Source organism: Cebus imitator, unplaced genomic scaffold (genome assembly GCF_001604975.1).
Source record: "Cebus imitator isolate Cc_AM_T3 unplaced genomic scaffold, Cebus_imitator-1.0 Scaffold78, whole genome shotgun sequence".
In the NCBI taxonomy this organism is placed as follows: Eukaryota; Metazoa; Chordata; class Mammalia; order Primates; family Cebidae; genus Cebus; species Cebus imitator.
The window spans coordinates 5,192,351-5,204,236 of NW_016107393.1; positions in this window are offsets into that span (position 1 = coordinate 5,192,351).

Sequence of the window (11,886 nt, forward strand, 5' to 3'; positions counted from 1 at the left end):
TTCTGCACATTGATTTTGTATCCTGAGACTTTGCTGAAGTTGCTTATCAGTTTCAGGGGATTTTGGGCTGAGACAATGGGGTCTTCTAAATATACAATCATGTCGTCTGCAAATAGAGACAATTTGACTTCCTCCTTTCCTAATTGAATACCCTTTATTTATTTTTCTTGCCTGATTGCTCTGGCTAGAACTTCCAATACTATATTGAATAGGAGTGGTGAGAGAGGACATCTTTGTCTAGTGCCAGATTTCAAAGGGAATGCTTCCAGTTTTTTCTCATTCAGTATGATATTGGCTGTGGGTTTGTCATAAATAGCTTTTATTGTTTTGAGATACGTTCCATCGATACCTACTTTATTGAGAGTTTTTAGCATAAAGGGCTGTTGAATTTTGTTGAAGGCCTTCTCTGCATCTATTGAGATAATCATGTGGTTTTTGACTTTGGTTCTGTTTATGTGGTGGATTATGTTTATAGACTTGCATATGTTGAACCAGGCTTGCATCCCCGGGATGAAGCCTACTTGATCGTGATGGATAAGCTTTTTGATGAGCTTTTGCAATCAGTTTGCTAGTATTTTATTGAAGATTTTTGCATCTATGTTCATCATGAATATTGGCCTGAAAAGAATATTGGTTCTTTTTTGTTGCATCTTTGCCAGATTTTGGTATCAGGATGATGCTGGTCTCATAAAATGATCTGGGAAGGAATTCCTCTTTTTGTATTGTTTGGAATAGTTTTGGAAGGAGTGGTACCAGTTCCTCTTTAAATGTGAAGTTTTTAAAGAGATAATGTTTTAGCTATAAATACAGACATATTTCAGGAGCAGAGAAGTCAAAGACGAGTGTGGGGCATAGGAGAAGCTATCAAGGTACATCAAATGCAGTAAAGTAATTCTTAATAAAATGGTAGCAGATATCTAAGCAAATATTACAAATACATGTATGTGAACTATTCTGCTATAATGCTATATTTAAAAGTCAGATAACTTGAAATGGTGAATTTAATATGTCGTGATCTGATTTGCCAGAATTTGCAATGAGACAAGGTATTTTACTAATATTTTAAGTGATCCACATCCTGGATTATGATGGTTACATTTTTGGGTTTCCTTATTGCCTAATCATGTTCTCAAATATTTTATTACTCTGTGAAGAAGAAAGTGGTTAATATAAATAAACAGAGCAAGTAAGCAAGATTGCAAGCTCCCTGAGGACAAAGATGTACTATTTGCTTACCACCCTATTTCCAGTAACCTAGAACAGCTTATATGTAGTAGGGTTCTCAGTAAGTATTTGTTGGTTAACAAAAGAATAATATAAATAATAAGAGAATAATATAACTAATGGAAATAATTTATATCAAGTGCCCACTCTGGCCTGAGAAATAGTATTTTAGTTGGATAGTGGTAGGTTGATTAGTGTTTTCTGTACTGTATGGCATTGAATCTTCTGGCACAGATGAAGAAAATGAGGTTCAATGAGGTTGTATATCTTTCCCAAGATAACACAGCTTGTGAAATGATGGACTCACCTATAAATATCATAAGTGATCAAATATTAATCTTGATATAATTGATTAATATAATCATCAAATATGTGAATGGAAATAAATAAGAGCAGTTTATAATAATTAAACAGCAGTTATAATATATATATATAAAACAGTTATAATATTTAGTCTTACAAATTTAAATCTTGTTAGTTATAACTGTCACATCAAGAGCATAACAGGTATATATAGCCAGTCACTTCTTTCAAAGCTGGAAGCTTGGAAATAGGGACTATTAAAATAGGGAAGTCAGCAATATGGGATCTAAAATCACAAAACTCTGTGCTCTAGGTTGTCCTTGTTCCTCTGACTCAGTGAGAGCAGAATTCCCTTTTCTAGTAGTAGTTAGTGGTCAAGGGCCTATCATGACCATGCATGGTGGGAAGAACGAAGTAGGGTAGAAACCAAATGGCTTCTGCCCTTTGCTGTCACTTGTTCTCCTGAACCTTTCTTTCCAACTCACTGCCTTCCTGGACTCTGGGCTTTGGTTACTCAGAACAATGGTGCTTGCCAGCTTGCAGTTGGCCTTACCTGACTTTCCTGGACTCCAGCCTGAAGTATAACAACTTCTTGCCCCTCCCAGCCTTGTCTCTGCCTCCCATAGCCTTCCCGAGTCTCAGTCAGTAACTGCCAGAACCTACCTGGCTAGTTAGACTTGTATGCATTTTGTCTTATTCTGGGTAACCTCATAACCACCTAAGAAGTGAATTGCATAAAACCATAGCAATTCTTAATGGAAAATAAATTAGCTCTTATTCTAAACTATATTCTCTGTTACTATAATATAGTACTTATATGGTCTTTTCTCTATTCATAAAGGCCTGAAAGATAAATCTTTAAGGATATAATGAGTTTCTAGTGACCATTTTTGTTCATCTGCAGGTATCTGGCAGTTGCAAAAAGGCTGGAGTGTGTTTTTGTATGTGTGATTTGGGTTACTTCGAGTTGTTTTGCTAAGGTGTTGTTAATGTTAGTTAGAGCTGAAATAAAATTGTCTTGCAAAAAACAAAATGATGCCTTAACTGTAAATACTGATCAAACCAAATAAATTCACATCATATGCTGTTCCTACCATAAGCAACAAGTACTTTACATGGGATTACATAGTGACTACTAGGGTTGAAAATGCTTAATAATATCACATATTTTTAATATCTTTAGGAGATTGTTTTATTCACCAAGGGCAGAGACAGAGTTCAAGAAGAGGGAAAGAGAAAGAGAGAAAATGTTAACTGACCTTATCTAAAAAGAACTGAGCTAGTGTTATCTATACTGTTTCACTATAAAATGATGTGTCTTCAAAAAAAGTCTGTTCTTCAATGTGAATTGTATTATCATAAAAACCTTTTCAAAGTCCTAATGGGAAAGGTTATCATAGTGTGTTCTCATTTCTAACCTGAGAAACTAAAGAATAGCTAGATAAAATCTGGGAAGTTCTTCAACTGAACTAATTTGCTTAACATCTGATATTAAATATTTGATTAAAATTTTGCTTCCCAAAACTCAGTTTGGAATTGTAGATAATGTTAATTTCAGAATGTCTCAGAGTAAAGGTATTTTTATGTTGTCACTAGATTGGCCTGTATAGAAAAAAAATATATATGTATATGTAAATTTTACATATAATATATATATAATTTATAGTTATATATTATATATAAATATGTAAAGATATATAAAATAAATATATATACATTAGAGTATGTCTGATGTCTGAGCTAAAACTGTTGCATCTGTAAGTTTTGTGAATTCATTTGAAGATGCAATGACATATAAAATGAGCAATGGAATGGGAATAAGAATTCCACTGGCTTCTGGTTCTATTAGATTTGTCAATAACTAGTTTGGTGAGCTTGAACACGTCATTTAATCTCTACTGGCCTTAAAATTTTTCTTTGTAAATGAGGGACCGAGCTTTGATCTCTAACGTCAGTTAAAGCTATGGAATCATGTGACTTTTCCAGAAGTTTCTTTCAAAATACACATTGCTTATTCATTTATATCTGAGCCTATCTTAAAGGTTTTATTGGACTTTATCCAATCATAGCTTCAGCAAACAATACTGCCACAGAAGGGCTACTTGCGTCACTTGGTTTTATTTTTTCACACTCAAACAATACCTGGCAAACAAAAAAAGGTTTCTGAATTGTGATTGGCACAATGATACATGGTCAGCTGCACTGAGAATTTAGGCAAACTATATACATACAGTACAGAAATGAAGGTGAGGGCTGATGTGCAGTTACTTGCATTTGTGAACCAAACAAATGTTGTAAATTGTGAGGGTGAGATGAATGCCAAAACCCAGCAATTTCACTCCTCTCCTGCTCATTTGGCTTTTCCACTAGAATGCACACATATGCAGCAACTTGTTCTGGCTGTCTCTCCTAGATCTTCCAATGAATGTATCATCATAGTCCAGACTTATTGTTTGCACTCCCTTATTTCTGTGACATTCTACAACCTTCTGCCCCTGCTCTCCTTTTCATATCTTACATTTAGTTATACTACAAACATATTCCTAAATCTTTTGGTCTTCTGTATTGGATCTCACTTCCTTTGCATTTTCTCAACTTCAGTTGTCCCTAATATGTGCATAGCTCCGTAATAGACTTTATCTTTGATCACTCTTTTTCTTTTTTTTTTTTTATTATTTGATCACTCTTATATAGTTTAAAACTAACTGTTCACTGGCTAAATTCTTATTAATTTATTTATTCAATAGACAAGAGTTATACTATGAAAGGATTATTTTAGGTAAAATAAGGTGCTTGAGGGACTGCTTTTTCAATGTCACCTTTCAAGAAACAAGTGGTATATGATGTATGCGAATTCTTGCTGGATGTTTAGAAGGCATTCACAATTTTGCATAGAACTAAATTAGATATCCTATTTTTATTTTTTGAAACAGGGCCTCACTCTGCCACCCAGGCTGGAGTGTTGTGGCATGATCATGGCTCTGTGCAGCCTCAGCCTCCCAGGCTCAAGCGATCCTCCCACCTCAGCCTCCCAAGTAGCTGTGAATACAGGCATGTGCCACCACACCTGACTAATTTTAAATTTTTTTGTGGAGATATGGCCCCACTATGTTGTCCAGGCTAGTCTCTTCAAACTCCTGTGCTCAAGCAATCCTCCCATCTCAGCCTCCCAAAATACTGGGATTACAAGTATGAGCCACTGTGCCTGGCCCCCAGTATTTTTAGAAAGTCAGTAACTCATGGTCTTTAATGATTTAGAAGTTATTTAGAAGAAAGAGAATTCAAGAATAAGACTTTTGGGGCTTTAGAATGTATTAATTTCTATTTCAAAGAAATCTTGCTATTGTTTATAAAATATAAGATGCTGAGGTACTGCCATTACATGAAACATGACTATAGTCAAATTATTATTCCTCTTATTTTCCAGCACCCTAAACTCCTTTCCACACCTGTGGTCCAAATCAGGATTCCTCATCTCTGTTCATGATAATCATCATTACTGGGGTCACCCAGCCTTAAAATATTAATGAAGCCCATGGGTCTTCCCTTTCCTTCTTCCCCATACTCCGGTATCTTGTCAGACATCAAATTCTATACATTCTTGCTTCATATTATCTTTCAAAAGCACCCTTTGTATTCCCTTCTGCCCCAACCCAAGTCAATGTTCTCACACTCTGCATCTGCAATACTGCAACAGTCTTTTAGCTGCAGTCTAAATTCCTTAACTTCCTTCTAAATTCCTACTGAAACCCTCCAGTTGAATCTTTGTAAAGCATTTTACCCAACTCATTGTCATCAGTAGCTCTCCAATGACTACAGAATAAAGTCTAAATACCTCACTTTTAAGACCTATCACAAACTAATCTTTTCAAGAAAAGTTCAACTGGTATGTTTAGAAAAAGGAGAGAGATTGTTCATAACTGAGAACTTAATGTAAGGTAAGTTTTGATTTTTAGTGTAGTTTATTTGCCTAATCTCCTATCTAAAATGAAAATATAATAACTGTGAAAATAGATTTTTTTAAGCAAATAAATTGACAAAAGGAACAAGAATGCAGAAAACAGGGGGATCTAGGATTCCTGTCTAAGCGAACTTGGGGGCCTCCTAGATACCACCAGGATGCTTTAGAAGCTTAAGGAAGTAATATATTGAATGAGAGCATTTAGTATCAAGGTTAGATGAGAAGTGAAGCAAGTATTTAATGTGTTTATATATTGAAGCCTATGAGAAAGACTTATAGGCTAAAGTAAGAAAATTATAACTATTCTAGATATTTGATATCTTTCCTTAATTTTGAATGAGGCACTTTAAAACATATTTTAAGAAGGAATTATACTTAGTAAGATCCTTTCTGAATCCATACAACTTACTAAATAGCGAGAAAAAAAGTACTGCCTCATAAAACCTTCTGAAAGCTGAAAATACATGAAAATAAAGATCCTCAAATATAACATCCTTATTTTATCTAGTAGAACTAGTAGCTCAATCCAATTATTTGAACAACACTCTAAAAGTTATGCAACAAAGTGAAATGCAGTATAGAACTTATGAGTGCTCTGGAATTAGACTGTCTGGTTTCATATCCTAGTTATGTCCTTATTAGCTGTGTATCCTTGGACAAGCTACTTAATCTTTCTGTGTTTTATAAAATATGGGTAATAACACTACATACTTCATAAAGTTTTGCTGAGCAATAAATGAGATCATGCATGCAAGGTGCTTAGAAAAGGCACCAAGTACATATTTGGGTACTTATTAACAATCCTACAAGGTAAGCAGTGTTATACTTATTTTACAGATAGGAGCCAAGCCATGGAGAGATTGAGACTTGCCCAAGATAATACTACTACTAAGTGCTCTGCCTCCACAAGGAGATACAATAATGGATAAGACACAGGCCCTGCCTTCACGGATAACACTTTAAATAGAGAAAAAAAACAAGAAGTGAATGGAGAATTCTGTATAGGTGTTCTGGGAGCACTGGTAATGAGGCATTTAATCCAGCATTGAAGGGCTGGAAATGGCTTATGTAGAGTTTTGCAAGTAAACCAGGTCTTGAAATGAGTGTAGGAATTAGGTCATGGGTTTGGGTGGAGTAGAAAGTATCCTAAGCAGAAGAAATGTCAGGCAAAGGCATGGAGAGGATGCTGTACATGCAAAGGGGCAAAGGCTATAAGAGGGCACGGGACAGTAATGCTTGCAATAGCTCAGGGAGGCTGGAATATGGAATTTGGCATAGGGCTGAGGACTAATTTCAAAGGGATAAGGTTAAAGAAGTTCTCTTTCACCAACCATGGAAATACAAGTCAAGGAGAAGAGTACAAATGCATGTACACAAGGATGTATACTCTGGAGCCAAATAATCAGTATCCTTAGATGTATAGGCTGGTGCTCAGAGATATTGAGGCATAGGCTAAAGTCCTTTTAAATATAATGTATGCCACAGATTTGAGGAAGTCAAACATTGGTATTGGTAATATATACTTCAAACAAGTCTATTGGTAATATATACTTCACAGGAAAAATAACTTCATTAGCAACTGAGAGAACTATTCCCTACTTTCTGCTTCTAGGTATCCTTTCCTGAGGAAACTAAGCTATTATATATTCAAATTCTTATATTTCTAACAGAAAAGCATCTTTCTGACTTGTGTGAAAAATATTATTTGTAGTGTTTTACTCTAACCTTTATCATAGCAGTAGATCAACAAAGTTACGCCTAGTAACCAAGTTACACTCAGTGCTCATAGATGCGCTATAGAGGAGTGTTGAATTAAGCATCTACTCCTAAATACATATTACCTCAAGATATATTAACAGTGGGTTTCAACCATTGTGGAAAGCAGTATGGTGACTGGGCTAAAAGCAAAACTACCATTCGACCCAGCAATCCCATTCCTGGGTATATATCCAGAAGATTATAAATTATTCTCCCATAAAGGCACATGTACATAAATGTTCACTGCACCTCTATTCACAGTAACAGAGACATGGAATCAACCTAAATGCCCATCGATGACAGAACAGATAAAGAAAATGTGACACATATACAACACAGAATACTATGCAGCCAAAGAAGAGCAAGATCATGTCTTTTGCAGGAATATGGATGAAGCTGAAGGCTATTATCCCTTGCAGGCTAAGGCAGGAACAGAAAACCAAAGACTGCATATTCTCATTTATAAGTGGGAACTAAATGATAAGAACTTATGAACACAAAGAAGGAAACAACAGATACTGGGGTCTCCTTGAAGGGGTAGGGAAAGAGGAGGGAGAGGAGCAGAAAAGATAACTATTGGGTACTGGGCTTAATACTTGAGTGATGAAATAATGTATACGACAAATGCCCATGACACATGTGTACCTGTGTAACACATCTTCATTATGTACCCTAAAAGCTAAAATAAAAGTTTAAAAAAGTGGGTTTCACTAGTCACTGCAAGTTTACTATTGAAAACATTTATCAAGAAGTAATTAAAATATAAAATGAGTTGGGCACCTTAAAAATTTCAACATAGTAATTTTTAGCTATGAAAGACAAACTTGTACATAGAAAAAGTAGTTCATCTAATGCCTCCCTGTATAGTTTGTGAAAAAGTTATTTGTATGGTGCCAGAATGTTGAGAAATCATATGTTAACAATATTAATATCAGAGTCAGTGAAACTTTTTGTGATATCATCTTTAACTCAACCAATAAAGTGTGTGCTAAGTGCCAGGGACTAGGGATACTGTGAGTAATATATACTTGTCCCTACAAAGAACTCATTTTATATGGATTAAAAACAGAAATATTCACAACGTAATATAGTAAGTACAAAAATAGAAATATGCATCAAATTCATATAAGACTTGAGAATCAAGAGGGGATATCCCAATCCTGAGGAAAAAAATGATATATTAAGCAATTTTGTGTTTCTTTCCTCCAGTAACTAAATGTGGGAGGGTTGAATCATTTTATGTAGGTCAGAAAAACATCTGATTAGCACTAACTTGTCTAGGGTTTGCTCCTAATTCAAATAAGTGATAAATTTACTGGAATTGTTAGTTCCCTTGTCTTTTAAAACACTCTGGTCTCCCTTATAAGCGCTTTAAAAATGCAAATCTTGTAATGTGCACCTGGTTAATTAGAAATGTTTCCTTAGATTATGTAACATATAAAGTATTTTTTAAAGCCATGTCACTAGCTAACATGTGAGTGCTCCTAAGGACACTGAGTGTGGATATCATAATTTATATAAAGATTCCTCTGAGACTGAAAGCTATAAAACACATTTTTCTCTTTTTTATTTTTATTTTGCTTTCTGCAATTTCAGTTACAAGTCTGTATTTCTCTAAAAATGTGAAGGAATTTTTTGTTGTTGTTGCCTTTAAAGCAGGAAAGTTTTAATGAATCTGTGAGCTAGTTGATGTAACCTGAATTATTTAATTTATAACGGATAAAGCATATTTTTTAATCTGAACAGTCTATACATTATGTATTTTAATGTATATAACTAGCTTGGATCCGAGCTTATATTTCCCCATATACACAGAGAAGTTCTTGTTTAGTATCTCCTTGACTTTTCCATGAAAAGTTGGCCTCAGCTTCCATTGTCAATGAAGCTGTTAATTTCTTTTGGCTGTTACAAACAAAGTAAGCATCACTTCTTCAACTTGTTTCCTTCTTTCCCAAGTTTCTCTTCCTCAATAATCACATGGCAGTAATGCTGATTTTAATATCAATCAGAAGTATTATTGAATATGGGTCATCTATTTTATTTTAAAAACTAGTTTCTGCCTATTTTTTAAGCTGTAGAAAAGAAACAGTGCCAGTTCCACGTAGTTAAACACACCATGTTGAAATGTACCAAATTAATTTTAAACTAATATCCTAGTTATGATAGAACTAACCATAATAGAGAGTCACAAATATTTCCAGGCCTCCCCACATGTTAGAAACATAAAATAATTTTCATCTATTGTAATATTTAAAAAGGCATCCTAGTATATTTGAAGGTAAGTAATACCCATTTTACATATTATTTGACTATTTCATATTTGTAATCAGAATCACAGTTCATATATAAATGAAATGCTTCCAGTTTTAAAGTGCTTGTATTTGCTTGCTTCTCATAATCCTCATAGTAACTCTAGAGTGGGAAGTGTTTTTCAATCATCTTTGTTAATCAGCAAAAATAAAAAATGGTTGTATGTTTACAATAGCAGTCAGCAAACTATAGCCTGAAGGCCAAATCTAATCTACCTGTTTTTGAAAATAAAGTTTTATTGAAAGACAGTCCCATGTTCATTCATTTACATATTGCATTTGGCTGCTTTTGTGCTATTATGGCAGAATTGTGTATTTGTAATTTAGATTAGAAGGCCATAAAGTCTACTAAGGCCTGGAAATCTATTAAGACTATAAAACTAAGACATAGGCCAAGACGTCTACTAAGGTCATTAGGCCTACAAAGTTCCTACCTGACCTCTTATGAAACAAAAAATTTCTGACCCTATTCCACAGATATTTGTTCTTAAGAACTGTATTTTAAGAAATCAATTTAAAATTATTTTTCTCACTTTATGATGTCAAAATTTATAATGTGCCATGCTATATGTACATTTTCTATGAGAAATCTGCATACTGCAAGAGAGGAAATACAATTTTATAGTGATTAATGTTGATATTTTACAATAGAGGTATATCAAATAATGCATGTTAACAAAATAATTAGAAGAATTTTGGTTTGTTGGTAATGATATGACTAGCATGAAGTACTCCAAAAAAGTCTCATTGTAGAGTGAAACTAATACGGTTCTAATTTAGTATGACTTGCAATTCCATTCATATAGATACTTTAAGTTAGCTTGCACTAAGCTTGTTCTTCATAGAAATAATTACAAACAGTTCTTGTAGCCTTAGACTATGCAGTAAGGCTGATTTAGCCTTACTTTTGGGCATCTTTTTATTTCAGGAGGTTTTAAACTTGAACACAAATATCTAGCTCTTACTTTAGAAACATCATATTCAGACTAGATGTGCTACACTTCTATGATATATAAAATTTTATCAATGATAATAAATTCTTACCAGTTGAACATAAAATGAACTGAATCTATATTTGCTAGTAGGGACACATAATAATTTCAAATTATGAGGTTTGCCTCTTGCCTTTCTCCCCTTAAAATACTTAACTTTGGAGAAATTGGAAGAAACAGACTTTTCTTTACTATTACTAAAATTATGAGGAACATTTGATTTAGCGCATAAAGAACTGATATAGATAAACAGTACACAGAAGTATGGTAAAGTTAGATTTTCAAAAAATGAACTACAACATTTTAACCACCAGGACACTTTTTTTCTTGGTTTTTATTTTGATGTATTTGAGTTATTTAAAAATACTGGGTTCTTTTCCTTAAAGCCACAAAGTCAACATCTTTCTAAAAAGGAATACATAACCAATTTTCAACTTTTTTTTTCATGGTCTTTCTATTCTTGTGGGCCTTATCACTAGCAATTATATATTCAAGTGTTTATGGGTACTATCTATTCAAGAAACTTATTATCTGTAGTATCTTCTGAGCATCACCTTTAATTTACTCATTTTTTTCCTTATAACTTTCAGATTAATTAAGCCAAATAAAAACATTGATGAACTACTAAATCCAAGGCACTGACAGAGTTTGAGAGAAAATCTTACTTGACATTCTCCATTGTTTGATGCTAAGTAGTCCTCTCTCAAGAAATGGTCAATTGAGACAGAGCTGAATGTAGCCAAAATAAAAACATTACATCTTATTTGTCCTAGTTGCACTCCTGCTTATGCCTCAATGTATTCAATAACTTTATAGTTTCCTCTAAAAATAAACATACTTTCATAATAGACAGAAAAGCCCCATACGTCCCTTTCTTATCTAGCTTCTTCACCTTTTCCTTCCCCTTCAGACTTTCCCTAATCAAAATCATCCTTCCTGCCAAACATTTTTTTTTTTTTTTAATTACAGTGCTTTTAAAGCTGGTTGATGTTAGCTGTATGGGAAGGAGGGACAGTAAATGTGACCAGGAATTCCTTATTGCTTTTCCAGGCAAAAAAGTTCCCCTTTGATTCACCTCAGACCTCAAATGTGTTTTCACATTCAAAAAAGTGATACTAAAGCAATGCCTTTATAATTAAGATGATAATTGGCTTATACCGCACTTCCTTATCATTATAAGGAAGTCCTTATTAGTGTGCAACTTTCTGGGTATCAAATTTAGTACTCAATTCATATTAAGTTAGGTAAATCATCTTGTATGAATGGTAACACAACATTTTATTGAATGGGAAAAATGTACATGAACTGAATATTATTTTAAATTATTATTTGTAATTGA